The 19,616-nt window shown below is 41.6% G+C and overlaps 1 long non-coding RNA gene across 1 annotated transcript; it reads left to right on the top strand.

Moving 5' to 3' along the window:
• Positions 1-2,357: 2,357 nt before the first annotated feature.
• On the top strand, positions 2,358-19,616 carry LOC129863339 (uncharacterized). Its single transcript, XR_008760956.1, has 3 exons — positions 2,358-2,872; positions 17,664-17,745; positions 18,818-19,616. It is a non-coding gene; the product is annotated as an uncharacterized LOC129863339 (long non-coding RNA).

The following is a 19,616-nucleotide window of genomic DNA, read 5'->3' as shown; positions in this document are numbered from 1 at the left end:
CCATAATTTGAGTAAACAATAAAACATTTATTAAATAGCCCTGTCTAATGCCACGCCCAATATCAAATCTTTGGGATGTCCCGTGAGCTAATTTCAGAGCCAGTACAACCACTATATAAAGTTTGGACTGTTTTCAAAAAGAAAAGGCACCAAACCCCCAAAAACATATTGCTTTGAACATAAACTTATATTCTACAGTGTCAAAAGATTTATAAAAATCAACAAACATTAGAAAACTCTCATCAAGGATGAGGTCATTCTAGTCAATCATATCTAAGATCAACCTGATGTTATTACTAATGTGTCGACCATGCATAAAACTAGATTGTTCTTCATCAATTATATGATGTAAGCCTTGTTTCAACCTCTTAGCAAATACAAGGGAAAATAATTTTCCATCATTATTCAACAGGCTAATGGGCCTCCAGTTGTCTATATAGAGACTATCCTTATTAGGTTTGGGAATCAAAATAATTACACCTTGCTTTAAGGAAGTCAGTAACTCCCCTTTTTTTATTGATTCTTGGAACATGGCAAGAATGAAAGGAATCAATCGATCACTGAACGTTTTATAGAACTCACTTGTTAAACCATCATTTCCAGGGGATCTATTGTCTTTAAGGCTTTTAATACAATCTTTTATCTCAATTTCTGATAACTCATCACAGAAATCATTCTCTATCTTCTTAGCAATGTTTGCTACATTGTCTAAGAAATAATACATATTGGAATTTGACTGGGCTGATGTATACAGATTCTGATAAAACTAGGTAACATGCTGAGAGATTTCTTTTGGATTTTCATTTCATTTCATCATATTATTAATCATTAATTTACATACGGAAGTCATTTCGCCTGCCCTTTAAAAAAAAAAAAAAAAATGTATTTCTTTCTTCCTCTTCCATCCATTTGTCTTGAGCTTACACACTCCCTGGGCCTTTTCCTCGTAGATACAGTCTAACTGTATTTGCAGTGTTGATAGCTCCAGTAATTCCTGATTAGTTCTATCAGTTCTTTTTTTAGTATAATCCAATATTCCCTTTATGATGTTATGTTCTTTCTCTCTTGACAAGAGCAATTTCTTTCCCCATTGAAATAGCCAACAACCTTATATCACATTTCATTAGTTCCCAGTAACTTCCAAACGTATTCATAACACACGCACGGTTCCAATATTTATCAATAATTCCTTCTACTTCCTTCTTAAATACTTAATTCACAAGTAAAGTCTTGTTAAATTTCCAGTAACCTTTGCTAACAATTCTTTGTTGACAAACTAAGCATATGTATCTTTATTGAAATCCCTTTGTGGTCTGTTAAAAATCTATGGTTCAATTGAGACTATCAACTTTGTCAGCCATATCTTAATATATCAGCCAGAAATCAATACCGGATTGTATAGACACATCTTTGGAACTCCATGTAAACATAATCTTATGTCTCCAAATTTCTAGAACACCTAAGGAGGTCTTGAGGTTTTAGATTTCAATACTCTAAATAATACTTTTAAAATAAATTGGATTAAGCAAGAACCAGAACAGTATCTGGAATCTCTTCCCTAAGTATTTATTTTACTCTCACAATCAGAATTGCTATCCTTAGGAAGCATCTATCTAGATTATTTATTTTATTATTTTACCGTTATTTTACCAGGTAAGTTGACTGAGAACACGTTCTCATTTGCAGCAACGACCTGGGGAATAGTTACAGGGGAGAGGAGGGGGATGAATGAGCCAATTGTAAACTGGGGATTATTAGGTGACCATGATGGTTTGAGGGCCAGATTGGGAATTTAGCCAGGACACCCCTACTTTTACGATAAGTGCCATGGGATCTTTAATGACCTCAGAGAGTCAGGACACCCGTTTAACGTCCCATCCGAAAGACGGCACCCTACACAGGGCAGTGTCCCCGATCACTGCCCTGGGGCATTGGGATATTTTTTAGACCAGAGGAAAGAGTGCCTCCTACTGGCCCTGCTAACTATATGAAGATGTTAGCTAAACACGCTGAAACTTTGATAGCTAGCTTGTTGGTTGGAAATAGTCAAAAATATATATTTCAATGGCTTGATTAATTACGAAACAATTCAAAATAGCTACATTGTATGGCTAAATCTTTTTTGTTGATGTTGTTGCAACTACAGCCTAAAATGTATAAACTTTGTAAGAAAACCCCAAAATTGTTCCTCAGCTAGAAATGTTACGACCTCTCATGTCCCTATCTTGAGCGCCCCTCCTGACGAGTATACACTTGCAGGGCGAGTGAGGAAGAAATGATTTTTAAATGGACCGCCCGTGGCCGGAAATTCGTCACTCGTTCATCCCGCGATGATTGTGTTTTCAGCCACCGGTAGTTTGTGGGTGCTTTATATGAGCTACAGTCAATTATGATTGCATTTCTACTTACATTAAATATACCATTATTAATATCCGCCTACTGTATGATAGCTTGCAAATTAATTAGCTAAATAACGTTAGCCTGCCTAGCTGGAACTAGTGAAGAACGAAAATGTTTTATTTCTACAATTTCCTAAATCTAACCAAACAAAAACATCATTACTGTTACGAGACGTGTTTGCATTTGTAGCACCATTTCTAACTGATTTACATTCGTCTTTACGTACACTTGTATGTTGACTCCATATCTTGACGTTGAAGTTTTAGTTTTTGGCGGACTTTTCTTAGCGGAAGTACAATCGTCACGAATTGAATTATGGTGAGTTCAGGCTCCGAAGTATGAACATAATAGTACACTCGCAAACTCGACTAAAAACGAGTGCTGATGGGCTTACGTTGCAAACTTCCCTTGCTTGGATAATAATTTGGACGGCCCTTAATGGTGACAGGGATTCCCCCAAGGGAAGGTGAGGGTAAGTGGACGAGGATGTGTCTTAAGTGTTTGGACCGCAAACATTCTGTTTTTTTCTGTTTCATATTACGCAGCGCACTGTAACTCCATCACTGTCACAGAGGCCATTAAGTGAATAGGTCTTCTCACTGGATGGGCTCTGAGTGACACCTGGTGGCTCTAGCTTGTATGAACCCCCAACACATAAATAATCATAACAGTTAAAACTATATAAATATATACAAAAATAACTCATAAATATTGTAAAGAAGTAACAAAGACAAATGGAAACAAATTGTAGTATATAAATACAAATACGATACAAATTATTACCCTATTGCTAACAGAAAACACAGATAAAACTAAATTGCACACAAATAGATAACACACTTATAGAGAAGAGAACCTGAGTTTACACTATTGCACTTCAAACAAGAAACACAAACTAAATTGCACATCTGCCATCTAAACCCTGACCTTTCTTTCCTTCCTTGATGCAAAGTCATTAATTACATCATCATAAGACATCTGCCCAGCAATTGCATGGATAATACTGATAACAGCAAGGTCACTAAGGCGTTGAGCTTTTTGAGCTTCAGCTACAGTCACTGGAAGAGTAAGACAAATTCTGAGAGCTGTCCACAAATTTGGATATATTTCTGAGAGCTCCCTTTCGTGTATAAATTTCAGCAGCTCAAGCAGGCTCATGGTCTTTGATGGCAAGTTCTTCAGTTCCTGTGCAAGCTCTGCCATCCAAGTCTGAGTGTTCTTTATAGTGCAGTGTCATACTAAGGGCCTCACATTGTTCTGTCAGCTCCTCATTTGAGAGACGTTGGAAGGTTGACAGCACTCCAAACTTCTCTCCCATATTTTCCAATGTGGAAAATCTTTCCTGAAGGGCTGAGGTTGCAGCATCAACAACGACGTTGAGAAATATCACCTCCAGCTTCTTCAGTGCATCACTCAAAGACTCATCAAATGATTTGTATGAAAAGTGCCGCTTTGTGGACCTCAGCCCTTTTTGTTGTAGAACGGCCTCTACCTTCATACTCTCGCAAATATCCTTGACTGACGTTTGTGCAGTCATAAAGCCTGTTACCCTCTAGTTGCTAAGACCTCTCTGTCTTTCTGAGAAGGCTGACTGCAACATCCACATGCGTACTGGGAGACTGCATCAGCTTGCTCACATGTTGGATCTGGTTCCAGATGTCATACCACACCACTGTACAGATGCTGAAGCGGTATGAGCCCACCTCTGACAAGGACTAGGCCTCAGTCTTTATCACAGGGTCTTTGGTTTGATCCCTCACCTCAATCAGTGCCTCTCACCGCTGCTGTCTGATACCTCAGTGGCTCGACACTCTTAACTTTACTCTCCCACCTTGTCTCAGTCCACATCTTCAAAGTGATGTCCACATGTTTTTTCAGGATGGCCCATCGCTGTGTGGAGGCTGAGAACAAGGTGTACAGTTTGTGTAAGATGCCAAAGTAACCTGTGGCATCGACAGAACTTTTAGCAGCATCAGCCACAACCAGGTTCAATGTGTGAGCCCCACATGGCACAAATAGAGCTCTTGTATTTATTTCCAGGAGTCTGGCTTGGACACATTTGTTTTTGCCTCATGTTGGCCCCATTATCATAAGACTGACTGTCCTCTGAATTTTTAGCTCCTCTAATCTTTTGAGAATCAGGGATGCCAAATGTTGGCCTGTGGACTCTGCCTTCAAAAACCCCATAACATGTTCCTTTGTGGGGCTCCTCCTTCAGTGACAATTCTAATCACAACTGAAAACTGTTCAGTGTGGCTGACATCTGAGGTGCAATCTAGAATGATAGAGAATATTTTTTCCCAGCTTGATGTCACTCACTATTATTGAAATGACCTTGCTGCTCAACAAATCAATGAGTTCATTCTTTATTTGGTGGCCAGGTAGCTGGTGGTGTGACTCAAGGTCCCTTTTTGGACACGGTTAAGGTGCTCTTTTACGACTGGATCAAATTGTGCCATCAGTTCAAACTGAGGATATTTCCATTTGATGGAGAGGACAGTGTTTCTGTGTGTTCCCTTAGTGCCCGATTTCTAATTGCCGGAGACTGCACAATAAAAGTCAGACGTGTCGACACCTCCATCTTATCCTCTCAGCCTCCATAAGTGCCATATCATGCTTATCAATAGTTTCCCCTTTTTTGATCCTCATTGCCAGTTCTTTCCATGTTTTCATGCAGTTTTGGTGTTCTGGACTGCTGTCATGTGAAGTCAGCAAAGAACTTGCATGTTTCCAGTCTGTCAGTCCTGAATTTGCTAAATACATTTTCTTCTTAGAAGATAATTTGCAGCAGAAGAGGCTGTTGTTTCTTTCAGAATACACCAACCAACTTCTAGGGATTTCTTTTCACCACTCACCAAGGTCTTCCTGAAATACTGGTGGTGGCAACTTCTTCCATCACTCTCATTCCGTGAGGAAACAAAGTTAGGTGGTACCTCACTTGGTCCTCTGCAAACTAGTTGTGTCTGAATTCTGTCAGTCAGAACAGAAGGCCAGTCAGCAGGGTCTGTAGACAGTGGTTCATCCTCAGCAGCAGGATTTGGTGGGGATGCTGCTACAGGCATTTCTAATGGAGAGCACACGTGCATTAGTTTACACATGTTATTCACAGCATTTATAGCGGTGGAACATCAAATCAAAGTTTTTGTCACGTGCGCCGAATACAACAGTGAAATGCTTACTTACAGGCTCTAACCAATAGTGCAAAAAAGGTATTAGGTGAACAATAGGTGGGTAAAGAAAAAAGAAACAGTAAAAAGACAGGCAAAATACAGTAGCGAGGCTATACAAGTAGCGAGGCTACATACAGATACCGGTTAGTCAGGCTGATTGAAGTAGTATGTACATGTATATATGGCTAAAGTGAGTATGCATATATGAGAGGAGTAGCCAAAGAGAGGAGTAACAAAAAGCATAAATAGTTAAAATTAATCACTAACCTTTGATCTCCATCAGATGACACTCATAGGACTTCATGTTACACAATACATGTATGTTTTGCTCGGTAAAGTTCATATTTATATCCAAAAATCGGAGTTTAGGCGGGACGCTACTGTCTCACTTGGCCAAAAGCCAGAGAAAATGCAGCGCGCCAAATTCAAATAAAATACTATAAAAATCAAACTTTCATGAAATCACACATGAAAGATACCAAATTAAAGCTACACTGGTTGTGAATCCAGCCAACATGTCAGAATTCAAATAGGCTTTTCGGCGAAAGCAAACTATGCTATTATCTGAGTTAGCACCATTGTAAACAAAGAGAGATAAGCATATTTCAACCCTGCAGGTGCGACACAAAACGTAGAAATAAAAATATAATTCATGCTTTACCTTTGACGAGCTTCTGTTGGTGGCACTCCAATATGTCCCATAAACATCACAAATGGTCCTTTTGTTCGATTAATTCCGTCAATATATATCCAAAATGTCCATTTATTTGGCGCGTTTGATCCAGAAAAACACCGGTTCCAACTCGTGAAACATGACTACAAAAAATCTCAAAAGTTACCTGTAAACTTTGCCAAAACATTTCAAACTACTTTTGTAATACAACTTTAGGTATTTGTTAACGTAAATAATCGATACAATTGAAGACGGGATGATCTGTGTTCAATACAGGATTAAAACAATCTGTAGCATGCTTTCTGGTCATGCGCCTCTATCTAACAGGACACTTCAAGTGACCCTGATTCAAAATGGCTGTACTTCTTCATTACACAAAGGAAATACCCTCAATTAATTTTTAAAGACTGTTGACATGCAGTGGAAGCGGTAGGAATTGCAAGAAGGTCAATTAGAAATCTGTATACCCAATGAAAATCCATTGAAAAGAGTGACCTAAAAAAAAAATGATTCAAACAGTTTTAGAAACTTCAGAGTGTTTTCTATCCAAATACTAACAATATGCATATCTTATCTTCTGGGGATGAGTAGCTGGCAGTTGAATTTGGGTATGCTTTTCATCCAAACGTTAAAATGCTGCCCCCTATCCTAGAGAAGTTAAACCATGCGAAGGGATGGCGTGATTAATGGGGAACCAATTACTTGTCTCCACAATGTCTGTGCGCCAGTCACTCCCTCCTTTTCCCATTGGGGGAGGTGTATGGCAGTGTCTGGAAACATTGTATGTCCTCTCTGATCTTACACTTATCCTGGGATAGTGTATGACCTAGAGGCTCACTCCCCTCAGTGAGCTTGTCCAGGAGTGGGGTCAAGAGGGGATTTACTTGAGATGGGGGTATCTAGAGTTGATATATGCCATTGGATGAGTTGGTGTTTTTGTACTATGAAGTACCAGGAACGAGATTAGAACCTCGTCTGAGGGACCAAACTCAACGATAATTAATAGTGAATGTTATCTGGCTAAGGGATACTCCTTTCTCAAGAAAAAGTATTTCTTTGTGAACAGTTCCTAAGATCTGTGATTCATCATGTAAGTTGAGAGGGGTGTATCTTAGCTATAAAAGATCTTTGTACTTTTCTGTTGGTGCTTCTCAACGGTTCATCAACAATTTACTATTTTTTTAAAGTAAAATGCTATTGCAAACCTTATTATTATTAATAAAGATGTAGTTTAAGTGTAACTCTGACTGGTGTGTAGTTTGTAACTCTCCTCATTTGGTAAAGTAGTAATATGCCAGCACAGAGGTCAGGTGAGTTTTACTGATGCTGAAAGACAAATTCCAGATACAAATATTTTAGCATTATTATACAATAGATAGCCGTAATCACCTTCAGACACACCTGGCTAACTTGATGGGTCATGTAATCATTTGTTTAGATATGCTATCTAAACAACCATAATCCCAATCCATCGAGTACTAGCAATACCAACCGATCGTCATAGCAAGCTAAAGATAACCAAATAGGTTCAATGTTCGCGAGCTAACATTAGGTTATATCTAGCAATGCGAAATCGCATTCTGAGATACACACAGATCATACACAATGTTAGCTAGCAAGCCAGCCATCTAACGTCAGCTAGCTAGCTAACAGTAAGCTTTAACTTGCAATGAAACAACTTTCTGACAAAATTAGAAAGGTATAATATCTTTAACTGTTCCTAGACTCTTACCTGTATATATGGATGAATGCTTCACGGCAGACTGCAACCACTTTCATTAAATAAGATGTCCTGTGTCGTTTCCGTTTTGTTTATAGCTTTTTTGGCTCGTTGTGTCAAGTCACTCTGGTTCACACTGACCGTGTGCAATGCCATAAGAATCATCATATCTTTCTCCCTCTCTGTCACGGATGCAATGGTTGCCCTTCGTTTGAAGATGAAATCCGGAGACAGGTGTTTTATACAACAGCCTTCTGTGTTCTCTTTGACTCCCTCTGCATTTGCAATCAAACGTCACAATTATATTAATCTCCTTATCATACTCTGCTTCTACCAGACATTCCACTGATTTCAAAACTTGGGCAACTTCTTCCGTGACAACTCTGTTGGATGTTTCTTCCACATCACTGTCATCAGAAGACTCCTACAATGTCTTCAATTAAATAGTTTTAACCTAAATCAGGGACTTCCTCATCGTCTGATTCATTTTCAGAGTAAGATAGAAGATGCTACACCGCACACCAATCTGAAACTCATTTCTCGGCATGTCCAGCCCACTCATTATCCCAGCCAATCATGGCTAGCGGGAAGGTTCAAGGCTTTTTCTGTGGCTAAACCAACTAGGCTCATAATTTAACAAATGTATTTGTATTTACATATAGCATACAAGTTCGTTATTAAGGCACATGAAAGTTCAAATGTTCCAGAAGGCATTTCTGCCAAAAAAATTACGTTCAAATGGCTCTCCTGTGAAGTAGTGACTTGCAACATGCGCCTAGTTTCCTGAAACGGGTCACATTTGACTTCAGGCGTGTTTGTGTGTGTTGAGGTTCTACTTCATTATGAATCAGCGTGATTGTTGTGATGTTTCACTCTCCACAGTCCTACCACTCCCTCACCCACACATGTGCACACACACAGCCTTGGGGACACGTGCACAGACACGCACCCAAGAACACTTGCTGTGCTGGCAAGAAGGCAGTGTGAAGAACATGATTAATCATTGGAAAAACTGTGAGAATGATAGCGCTCTAAATTAGTTAAACATTTGCACCTTTCTTCAAAGCTGATAAAATTCCAGAGTTAATGATTTAGTCTGTGTTGGTTTAGTCTGCGTATTATAGTTTTGCCAATAACCTCTAACATGAGTAGTTACTGTTTTCTTTTTTCACTCTTGCGCTTGTTTCGACAATTGTTAGTGTGTTCCAAATGACTTATTCCACAGTTGAATTCTCCAAACATTCTCTGCCCAGGACCCACAAATTCCCTCCCTCTCTGCCAGCTCAGCAACCACAGTATAGAATAACTATCTTCAAAGTAATGACTCGGGACGTCGGGTTTGATATGAAAGCTTTTAGTAATAATACTTGATCACGTTACATTTAACAAATTTAGATTCTACAGAGCAATGCCAGTAAGATGCTAGCACAAAGGAGCCAAAAAAATCACCTGTTAATTGCACTTAACTAGCGCGTTCACTCTCTGCTTCCTGTCGCAAGGCATTCTGGAACTTGCAGTCAAAAGCGTAATTCAATACAATTACATATGTAAATAACTGTAAAGAAATATCTTTAGATACAGCTCAATGAATTAACTTAAACATTAACTCTGTAACACATTAAAGTTACAACATCCTCCCCCCCGATGAACAACTGTGTTCATCTAGATCTCTAGGCAGTATATCAACTGAATAGGTCTCCTCAACAAAGTCCCTGAAACAGTACGAACTGAACATGATCTAACTAGGCCATCTCGGCCTGGAAACAGTTCCTCAATCTTTCCTAGTTTCCAGGTTTGTCTGGGTGTGTTATCTTCTCCTATGAGTACAACGTCACCCGCTTTCAGTGGGGTGGGCTGTGGTGTATCACAGCGGTGTGCTGACTTTAGATCCAGCAAGTAGTCTCTTCGCCAACTGTTCCAGAAGCTGGTCACAAGTCTCTGCCTGTACTTCCATCTGCGTGTCATGTCCTCCTTGTTTAGCGTTGGGTGCTGAGTGTCAGCTGGAAATGGCTTTGGAGGCAAAGAGGTTAGTCGTTTACCCACCAGGAAGTGTGCTGGGGTCAGGGGTTGTGGTTCATCCACTTCATTGTGCACGAAGGTCTAGAATTTAGAATTGCTTCAACCTCTGTCAGGACTGTGCACATCTCTTCAAAGTTGAGTGAAGCTCTCCCAAGAACCTTTCGCAGGCATGTTTTCACTGACCTGACAAGTCTTTCCCAGAATCCACCCCACCAGGCTCCTCGCTCGGCGATGAACCTCCAGGTGATGCCTCTTTCTGAGAAGAAAGCCAAAAGTTGGGGCTCTTCGATTGCCTTCCACAGCTCTTTCAAGTCCTGATCAGCTCTCTTGAACGTTTTTGCATTGTCTGAGTAGATTACCTTGCATAATCCTCTCCTTGAGATGAATCTTTTTAGAGCTAACAGGAATTTCTCTGTTGACTGATCTGAGACCAGTTCCAAATGCACTGCTCTGGTTACAGCACAAGTGAACAGTGCAATGTATGACTTCTTCACAGACCCATTTTCTTTCACATAGAGCGGTCCTGCAAAATCCACACCTGTGACTTCAAATGGTGGCGATTCAGTTATTCTGTCTTTTGGTAAAGGCGCAGTGACCTGCTGTCCGGCCCTTGCCTTGAATCTTTTGCACACTATACATCTTGCCACTGTGCTCTTGACTAGCTGCCTAGCACGCAAGATCCAGTATCGCTCTCTGATTTGTACTAGAGTGTCTCTTGCTCCAGAATGCATCACCTTCTCATGGTGGTACTGTATCAGCATTTCTGAGTATCTGTACTTGTTGGGCAGAACCCATGGGTGCTGCTCTCTGAATGTGAAGCTGGACTGTTGCAGTCTTCCTCCTACACTGAGTAGTTCGTGTTTGTCCAGGAACGGTTTCAGTTCTCTGATTTTACAGTCATTGTTTAGGCTTTTTCCTGCCTTCAGTAGTTTGATCTCCTGTCCAAAACTCTGTTGTTGTGTTACCTTAATCCAGTACTTTTCTGCATCGAATAGTTCGTCAGCAGTCAGTTCACCTTGTATCTTTATGGTTGTACGAGCATTGGCTATGAATCTCTTTATCCAGGCGGTGACTCTGAACACTCTTTTCAGTTTGCTGTACCTTTCAAGCGCCAACACAGGTTCAGTGATTGCTGTGCTGTTTGCTGCGAGTTGTACAGTAACCTGGCAGCTGGACTTGAGTTCTATATTCACCTCTTCCGGAACCTTGTTATCATCAGTCTCTTTGGACTGATTGGGTGATATCAGAATTCTGGGTCCATTCCACCATAGCTCGCTCTGTGTTAAGTTTCGAACAGTTTGTCCTCTTGTAGGGAGGTCAGCTGGATTAGTTTTCCCTTCAATATGTGACCATGACTCTGGATTGGTCAAGGACTGGATCTCCGTCACTCTGTTCGCAACAAACTGTTTCCATTTCTGAGCTGAGCTGCAAATCCAATGCAGCACGATCATCGAGTCTGTCCACATTTGGATCTGTTTTTCTTCCAATTTCAGTGTGGTCATCAAGTTGTTTGCGAGTCTCGCTCCAATCACAGCTCCCATGAGCTCCAGGCGTGGCAGCGTGATTTTCTTGAGTGGGGCTACTGGACTTGGATGCGACTAGACTTGCTGTTTCCCTACCTTGTGATTCACCTTGCAAGTAAGCTACTGCACTGTAAGCCCTTTCACTTGCATCACAGAACACGTGTAGTTTCAGAGTGTGGCTATTCTGTGGCCGCATGTCTGTTCTGTACCACCTTGGTATGGTGAGCTGGTGTAACTGGGGTAGTTCTGAACACCACTGTTGCCATTCTCGTGTCAGATCAGGTGGGAATTCTTCGTCCCAGCTGAGTCCCCTCTCCCACATTTCCTGGAACATGCACTTGATCCTGATGGTGAAGGGAGTTAAGAAACCAAGAGGGTCGAAGAGACGTGCAGACGACTGTAGAACACTTCTCTTTGTGTTTTCCTTTTGCTTTAGAATGCTCAGTAGCGGCCTGAGATCAAACACAAAGTCATCCGTTTCCGGTCTCCATACTAAACCTAAAACCTTCAGCACTAATCCTTGTGTTTCTAGCGTCAACGGGTGCTCAGTTGTCGTACTCTCCTCCCATTTTGTTTTTAATTCAGGAGAGTTGGTCATCCACTTGCAGAGGTCCATGCCTGCAATCGACAGCATTCGCTTTGCAGTTGTTGTCACAAGGTAAGCCTCTTCAACATTGCGTGAACTTGCAATGAAATCATCTACATAGAGTGACTCTCTCAGTATCTCTACAACTTCTGGTTGTTCTGTTTCATATTGTTTCAGGTGCTTCCTGATTGTAGCTGCCAGCAAAAATGGACTTGGGGAAGCTCCAAATACCACTCTTTTCATCCTTAGGACACGCAGCTCCTCTTCATTTTCTCCCCTTGGTGGGCCTGTGAGCCATAGAAATCTCACGGCGTCTCTGTCTCTCTCTGCTAGGGATATCTGCAGGAAAGCTTTCTTGATGTCTGCCATGAATGCGATCTCATGTAGTCTGAACTTTATCAGAACGCTGAGCAGATCCGGATTCAGGTTCGGTCCTGTGAGTAGACAGTCATTGAGGGATGGACAGCCATCTTCATGGGACGAGGCATCAAACACCACTCAGTTTTGTTGTCACCTTATCTTCTCGGAGTACTGCATGGTGAGGTAACTAGTATTTTACGTTGTCTGCACTTGATGCGTTGTCCTTGGGCACGTCCTCTGCCATATCCTGTTGTAAGTGGTCCTCTACTACTTCATTGTATCTGCTGTACAACGTCACATCCTTCTTCAGTCTTTTTTTCAGACCTTCAAACCGTTTCTTGACGATTCTATAGTTGTCTTTGAGTTCTGGCATTTCTCGTTTCCATGGCAACTCCACGTGGTATCGCCCATCTTTGAAGGTGGTTGTTTCCTCGAACCTCTGTAGAGCCTCGGTTTCCTCTGGGTTCTGTGTTTTCTCGCTTATAATACCCAGAGACTCCAGCTCCCAGAATGCATGCAGTTGTTTGGAGACTAGTGTGTCTTCATCAAGTGGGATGAACATGCAAGTTGCCTCGGCGACACTTGACATGAACACGGGTCCCTGCACCGACCATCCAAAGGTGCTCTCTAAAGCAACCAGCGTCTCCGTCAGTCGCTTCACTCTGCCTGATACTATCTGCCAGTAGTAGTCTGCTCCTATCAGGACAGAGATTTCAGGATCATTGTCATCTCCTGGAAAGTCTGCGAGCTGCAGTCCCTTTCTATTGAGCTCATGTCGAATCTGTTCACCAGGAACCTTCATCACAGCTGTGCACACTTGTGGGGTTTCAATTGTCTCTATCTCTATTCTCTGCTGTTTGTCCCAGACATTCTCCAAGATTACTTTCACTGTGTTGCGTTGGGACGTTGCTGGGGCAGAGGAGCCAAACGTGTGAAGAGTGAGTGCCTCTTGTCTGATTACTGGTAGCTTCAAGCCCTTCACAAGGTTTTCATGTATGAAGCTTCTCTGACTGCCTCCATCTAGTAAGCAACGAGCTATCTTCCTGCCCGATGGGCCTTCTACCCATGCCTTTGCCGTTTGTAGCAACACAGTGTTCTGTCCATCTGGTTTCATCTTCACTGAATGGGGAATAACTGAGGAAACAACAGCATCTGCAGAAACAGTAGGGGTTGCACCTCACTCCTCTTACCGGTACACACTGCAATGTGATGTCTGCTTCCACATGTTGCACATGACACATCTTTGACTTTACAGAATTTTCCTATGTGTCTCTGTCCTAAACATACAAAGCATCTTCCCATTTTCTTTAGTTTCTCTTTGCGTGCAGCAATATTGTGGTCAGGGCAGTTTTCTGATTTGTGGTCTGCACTGTCACAGAATAGACAGTTTTGTTCCTTCTGGCTGGCTGTATGCAGTGCTGCAGCAGAGGGCATGTTGGGTCTTTTTGTTTTCATATCATTGGAGAAGCATGACTTGTTCCATGGTTTGCTCTCTTTCTGTTGGTTGCATGATCTTGTCATTTGTAGCGCTCTCTCCCTGCTCTGAACCTCTTTCTGTAGGAAACTGACAATCTCAGACACTTTCCATTCATCATCTACTCCCCTCTGACGAATATAGTCAAGAGCTATGTCCTCTGGAATCATCTGCAGTAAGATTGGGCATAGTAGGCTTCCATAGGTTTCTGACACTACACCCAGTGATTCCAGGCTCCTAATCTGAATTTCACATTCATCATATAGCTGCCTCAATGCATTTAGATCAGAGGATTTCTTCACAGGGGTGAGATTCAGCAGCTTTGACATATGAACACTAATCACAAGATCTTTCCTTCCAAATCTACTCTTGAGTAGAGCGATTGCATCATCATAGTTACCAATCATCATAGTTACGGTCTGTTAACATCAGTCCGGCTACTGCCTTTGCAGCTGGTCCAGTGAGATATGTTTTCAGATAGGTAAACTTCTCTTTATTACACAGTGAATCATTGTTGTGAATAGCAGTCTCATACTGACTCCAAAACTCCTGCCACATACTGACATCTCCATAGAATTTCTCAATCAACTTTGGTAGCCTTACTGATTGTCTCTGTGATCTGTTGGAGTTAGCGTCACTCACCCGTGCTGGTAGTGGATTGAGATCCTGTTTTTTCTTTATCACTCGTTGTGCACGGCTCTTCAGCATGATAACGCGCTCTTTGTAATGCTCCGTGCATGCAATCTCTGCCTCCAATCCGTCCAATGGCGTTAACTGTTCAATTCCACCATCAAGTTCAAACAAACTGTCCTCCTTAGCTGACAGCAATTCCAACAATGTACTCAAGTGATCGGTATCCGTATTCGACTGGGATATTTCCACGTCAATCTGATTCAAAATCCGTGTTGTGGCACCTCCAATGGTACCCCGCTTTCGTCTCATTCTTTCGGTTTCATGCCGACGTTCCTCCTCAGCCATTTCAGCCGCTTCTTCGTCGCATCTCATATCCCGGGTTTCGGCACCAAAATATAGAATAACTATCTTCAAAGTAATGACTCGGGACGTCGGGTTTGATATGAAAGCTTTTAGTAATAATACTTGATCACGTTACATTTAACAAATTTAGATTCTACAGAGCAATGCCAGTAAGATGCTAGCGCAAAGGAGCCAAAAAAATCACCTGTTAATTGCACTTAACTAGCGCGTTCACTCTCTACTTCCTGTCGCAAGGCATTCTGGAACTTGCAGTCAAACGCGTAATTCAATACTAACCAATACAATTACATATGTGAATAACTGTAAAGAAATATCTTTAGATACAGCTCAATGAATTAACTTAAACATTAACTCTGTAACACATTAAAGTTACAACGCACAGAGACCCACACCTCTGCATGTCCTCCCTTTGCTTCCCTCAGTGACATTTCTGTCAGCAAAACATGCTGTCACATGCTGGGACTGAATTAATCCACGCTACACTGAGTTAGCCTCTCTTTCTCTGCGGTATCAGTTATTCCCTCCGGCTAAATGAGCGGTCTCATGGAGGCTGGAGGCTGGTGTTGGATGTGGAGCTGGAGGCTGGTGTTGGATGTGGAGCTGGAGGCTGGTGTTGGATGTGGAGCTGGAGGCTGGTGTTGGATGTGGAGCTGGAGGCTGGTGTTGGATGTGGAGCTGGAGGCTGGTGTTGGATGTGGAGCTGGAGGCTGGTGTTGGATGTGGAGCTGGAGGCTGGTGTTGGATGTGGAGCTGGAGGCTGGTGTTGGATGTGGAGCTGGAGGCTGGTGTTGGATGTGGAGCTGGAGGCTGGTTTTGGATGTGGAGCTGGAGGCTGGTGTTGGATGTGGAGCTGGTGTTGGATGTGGAGCTGGAGGATGGTGTTGGATGTGGAGCTGGAGGCTGGTGTTGGATGTGGAGCTGGTGTTGGATGTGGAGCTGGAGGCTGGTGTTGGATGTGGAGCTGGAGGCTGGTGTTGGATGTGGAGCTGGAGGATGGTGTTGGATGTGGAGCTGGAGGCTGGTGTTGGATGTGGAGCTGGAGGCTGGTGTTGGATGTGGAGCTGGAGGCTGGTGTTGGATGTGGAGCTGGAGGATGGTGTTGGATGTGGAGCTGGAGGATGGTGTTGGATGTGGAGCTGGAGGATGGTGTTGGGGCTGGATCTGTAGGCTGGTGATACATCACCTCAGTCTGTCTCCATTTAATCATATTCCGCCTGCTGTCCTGTTATTTGGAATGCTATCTGGTTATGTAGACCTTTTCATTGCCTTGTCCTGTGATGTTAGACTGACAGTTGTAGACTATTACATGACTTTTATAAGAGTCCAATTGCTGGACCCCATTGAGCACTTTTTTTAGGTTTAACCTCATCCCTTTAATTCAAATAGCCTGCTTCAGTCAGTCAGCTCAGTTAGCTTCTATCAATGATCTGACTATGCCCTCTTTGAAACACTCATCTTAAACTGTCATGCCATTGAATCAATGGGTGAAACTTACTTCCCTAACATCAATCACATGAATAGTCAACAGCAAGTATGATTAGTCTCAGCCTCAGGCATGAATAATATATTGATATACAGTGGGTTTTCAGGCTCAGTGACCTGGACACTGACCAGTGGTTGCACAACTCCTACACTGCATCAACATTAGATATTCACATTGACACAGTATAGCCATGACAGGCCATGAGCAGCCTCAAAGGGAAATATATTTCCATCCCTGATACCAGTAAACCCTGGAGTTGGACCTTCTCAGATAGGCTTAGTGCATACTTGGAAATACATTGGCATTGTAGATGACTGATAATGGTGTTTTTATGTGGTTATGATAAATTGAAGTGCATCCAGTAATACAGTCCCATACTCTTTCTCGTTAGAGTTATATAGTTAATGCTGAATTTGTCATATTAATGTTCAAAATGTTGACTAATGAAAAGGTTGGGATGAAGTTAGATATGGAATGCTAATAAGTTCCTTTATACATGGCAGGATACTTATTGTGAATTGTTTTGATAAATGTGTATTGCACTGTTGAAGAGAGCTCGTGTAGGCATTTCACTGTACCGTTTACCCCGTCCTGTAAATGTGACCAATAAACTTTGATTCGATGAGACGGGGAGTGTTGTTAGGGTCAGCATGACGCATGAGATTGATACTGTGGACTATAGAGAACTTTCTTATAATACTTCACGTTCTGTTTAACACGCTCCCTGTAGCCATTTCTAAATGTCATTCAAGTTGGTTAAAAAGGGCAAGGCTGGTTTTTCCTTCCTTATCGGGAAATCTTTCTTCCTTCCTGCAATGTTTTCGGGGAAAAAACATGGCAGAAAGATCAGCCATATCATTTTGAGGGCATCCAGCAACAAGAATTCTCCCAACACGTAGGATTTAAAATGCCATTAATACTAGAGGTTGTGTTGTGGATTTGTGGCCTTGATTTCAGACAGATCGAGATGAGATGTCTCGTGTTGTAGGCTGTTGTGATTATATCATTATGTATAATGTTATATTCATAGCCTGTCCCCTGAAACATGGTGTAGGTGAAACTATCATGCTTGCTTTTGCTCCTGATTTGTTTTCATGGGATGTGAACATGTTAGCTGTAATCTCTTTCTGGAAAGCCCCACAGGAAATCATTGTCAGATTGCCATCAAACCAACCTTGTCCAGTTTAAATATGAAAACTTTGACCCATTTTGTTTTTTTATTTTCTCTCTGTAGCTTAATGATATGTTTGTCTCTGCAGAGAAAGATGCCTTCTCCCTCTTCAGCTGGCACTGGAGCCCAAGAACAGGAAGCTGGCCCAGACTGCCCTCACAGGAATGCAGGTACAGTCCAGCAGCCATGCATGCAGCAACAATGACCTGTACAAAACAGCAGCTGTGGTTGAACCAGGAAAAGGTCATTGCTTTGACTAGCCATGCATTTGTGAATGTACATTACATTCTATACTGAACAAAAATATAGATGCAACAATTTCAAAGATTTTACTGAGTTACAGTTCATATAATCAGTCAATTGAAATACATTCATTATGGCCTAATTTATGGATTTCAAATGACAGGGAATACAGATATGCATCTGTTGGTCACAGATACCTTTAAAAAAAATTGTCCTCAAAATAGGCCTCAGGATCTCGTCACAGTATCTCTGTGCATTTAAATTGCCCTCAATAAAATGTAATTGTGTTCGTTTCCCATACTTATGCCTGCCCATACCCTTGCCCCATGGTGGCAGTGGGGTTATGTTCACAACATTGACATCAGCAAACCGCTTGCCCGCACAAAGCCATACACGTGGTCTGCGGTTGTGAGGCCAGTTGGACGTACTGTCAAATTCTCTAAAACAACGTTGGAGGCAGCTTATGGTAGAGAAATGAACATTCAATTCTCTGGCAACAGCTCTGTTGGACATTCCTGCAGTCAGCATGCCTATTGTACGCTCTCTCAAAACTTGAGACATCTGTGGCGTTGTGACAGAACTGCACATTTTCAATTGTCCCCAGCACAAAGTGCACCTGTGTAATGATCATGCTGTTTAATCAGCTTTTTGATATGCCACACCTGTCAGGTGGATGGATTATCTTGACAAAGGAGAAATGCTCACTAACAGGTATGTAAACAAATGTGTTGCCAAAATTTGAGAAGTTTTTTGTGCGTATAGAACATTTCTGGGATCTTTTATTTCAGCTCATGAAACATGGGACCAACATGTTGCGTTTATATTTTTGTTCAGTGTAAGAGGAAATGTAGGTTAATTACAAGCATTACTGCTGTAGACTCAACTCTGTTATCCTGTTATCCCAGATGGAACAGTGCTCCCTCTCATGTGAATGCGCATGGTCAGAGCATGGTCAGGTCATGATAGACTTTTTTTTTTTTTTCTTTTTTTTTTTTCTAGGGGTGGATCAGCTTAATATTGCGGAAAGAATGTTGCTTCCAATGTAATTGTCTGCATCATTTCCAATCCCCCATATTTTTTGGGGTAAATATATATATCCATTCACGTATGCATACATATACACATATATACATACACATACCTACATAGACATACATACTTTTTTTAAAGAGTATACCTTTATTATTATTCCCCGCAAACCCTACCACCGATCCCCCAATTGGAGTAAACTGATAAACATTTCTGTTTTTACCTTCAATTTATACATCTTATACACATTTTACAGACACAGTCTACTTTATAATAGTTCTCTCTTGTTTGTTCTTAGTCCTTCCTCTATTTCTGTTGTCCATCCAGTTTGATTTCCACTAGTAACTGTGCTATTTCACAATAGCTCCGCACCTATACACATTTCACAGATCCCGTATGCCCTACATTGTTTATCTTGTTATTAGTCCCACCCTTCAGCTCCACTCAACCTTTCCCATCTATCTTCCAACATCATCCATTTCGGATTTTTATTTGCCATATATTTTTCAACTGTGCTGTGATGCTTCACAAAAGATTTGAATCTTCCTATTCTCATAGCTTCCACGGATTGTAAATTAAAAATAAACATTTTTGCTAAAATAATTATTATATTATTGATTGATTGACTATGGCTTTTCAAATCCCCCAGTATTGCTATCTGTAGCGTTAGTTCTACGCAAATGTTGCAATTCTTCAACCATTCCTGGACCTGTGACCAAAAACGAGCTACATGCGGACAATACCAAAATAAATGGTCTAATGACTCTGC

This window comes from Salvelinus fontinalis, chromosome 1 (genome assembly GCF_029448725.1).
Source record: "Salvelinus fontinalis isolate EN_2023a chromosome 1, ASM2944872v1, whole genome shotgun sequence".
NCBI classification, from domain to species: domain Eukaryota; kingdom Metazoa; phylum Chordata; class Actinopteri; order Salmoniformes; family Salmonidae; genus Salvelinus; species Salvelinus fontinalis.
This window is presented reverse-complemented; position numbering and strand designations above follow the sequence as displayed.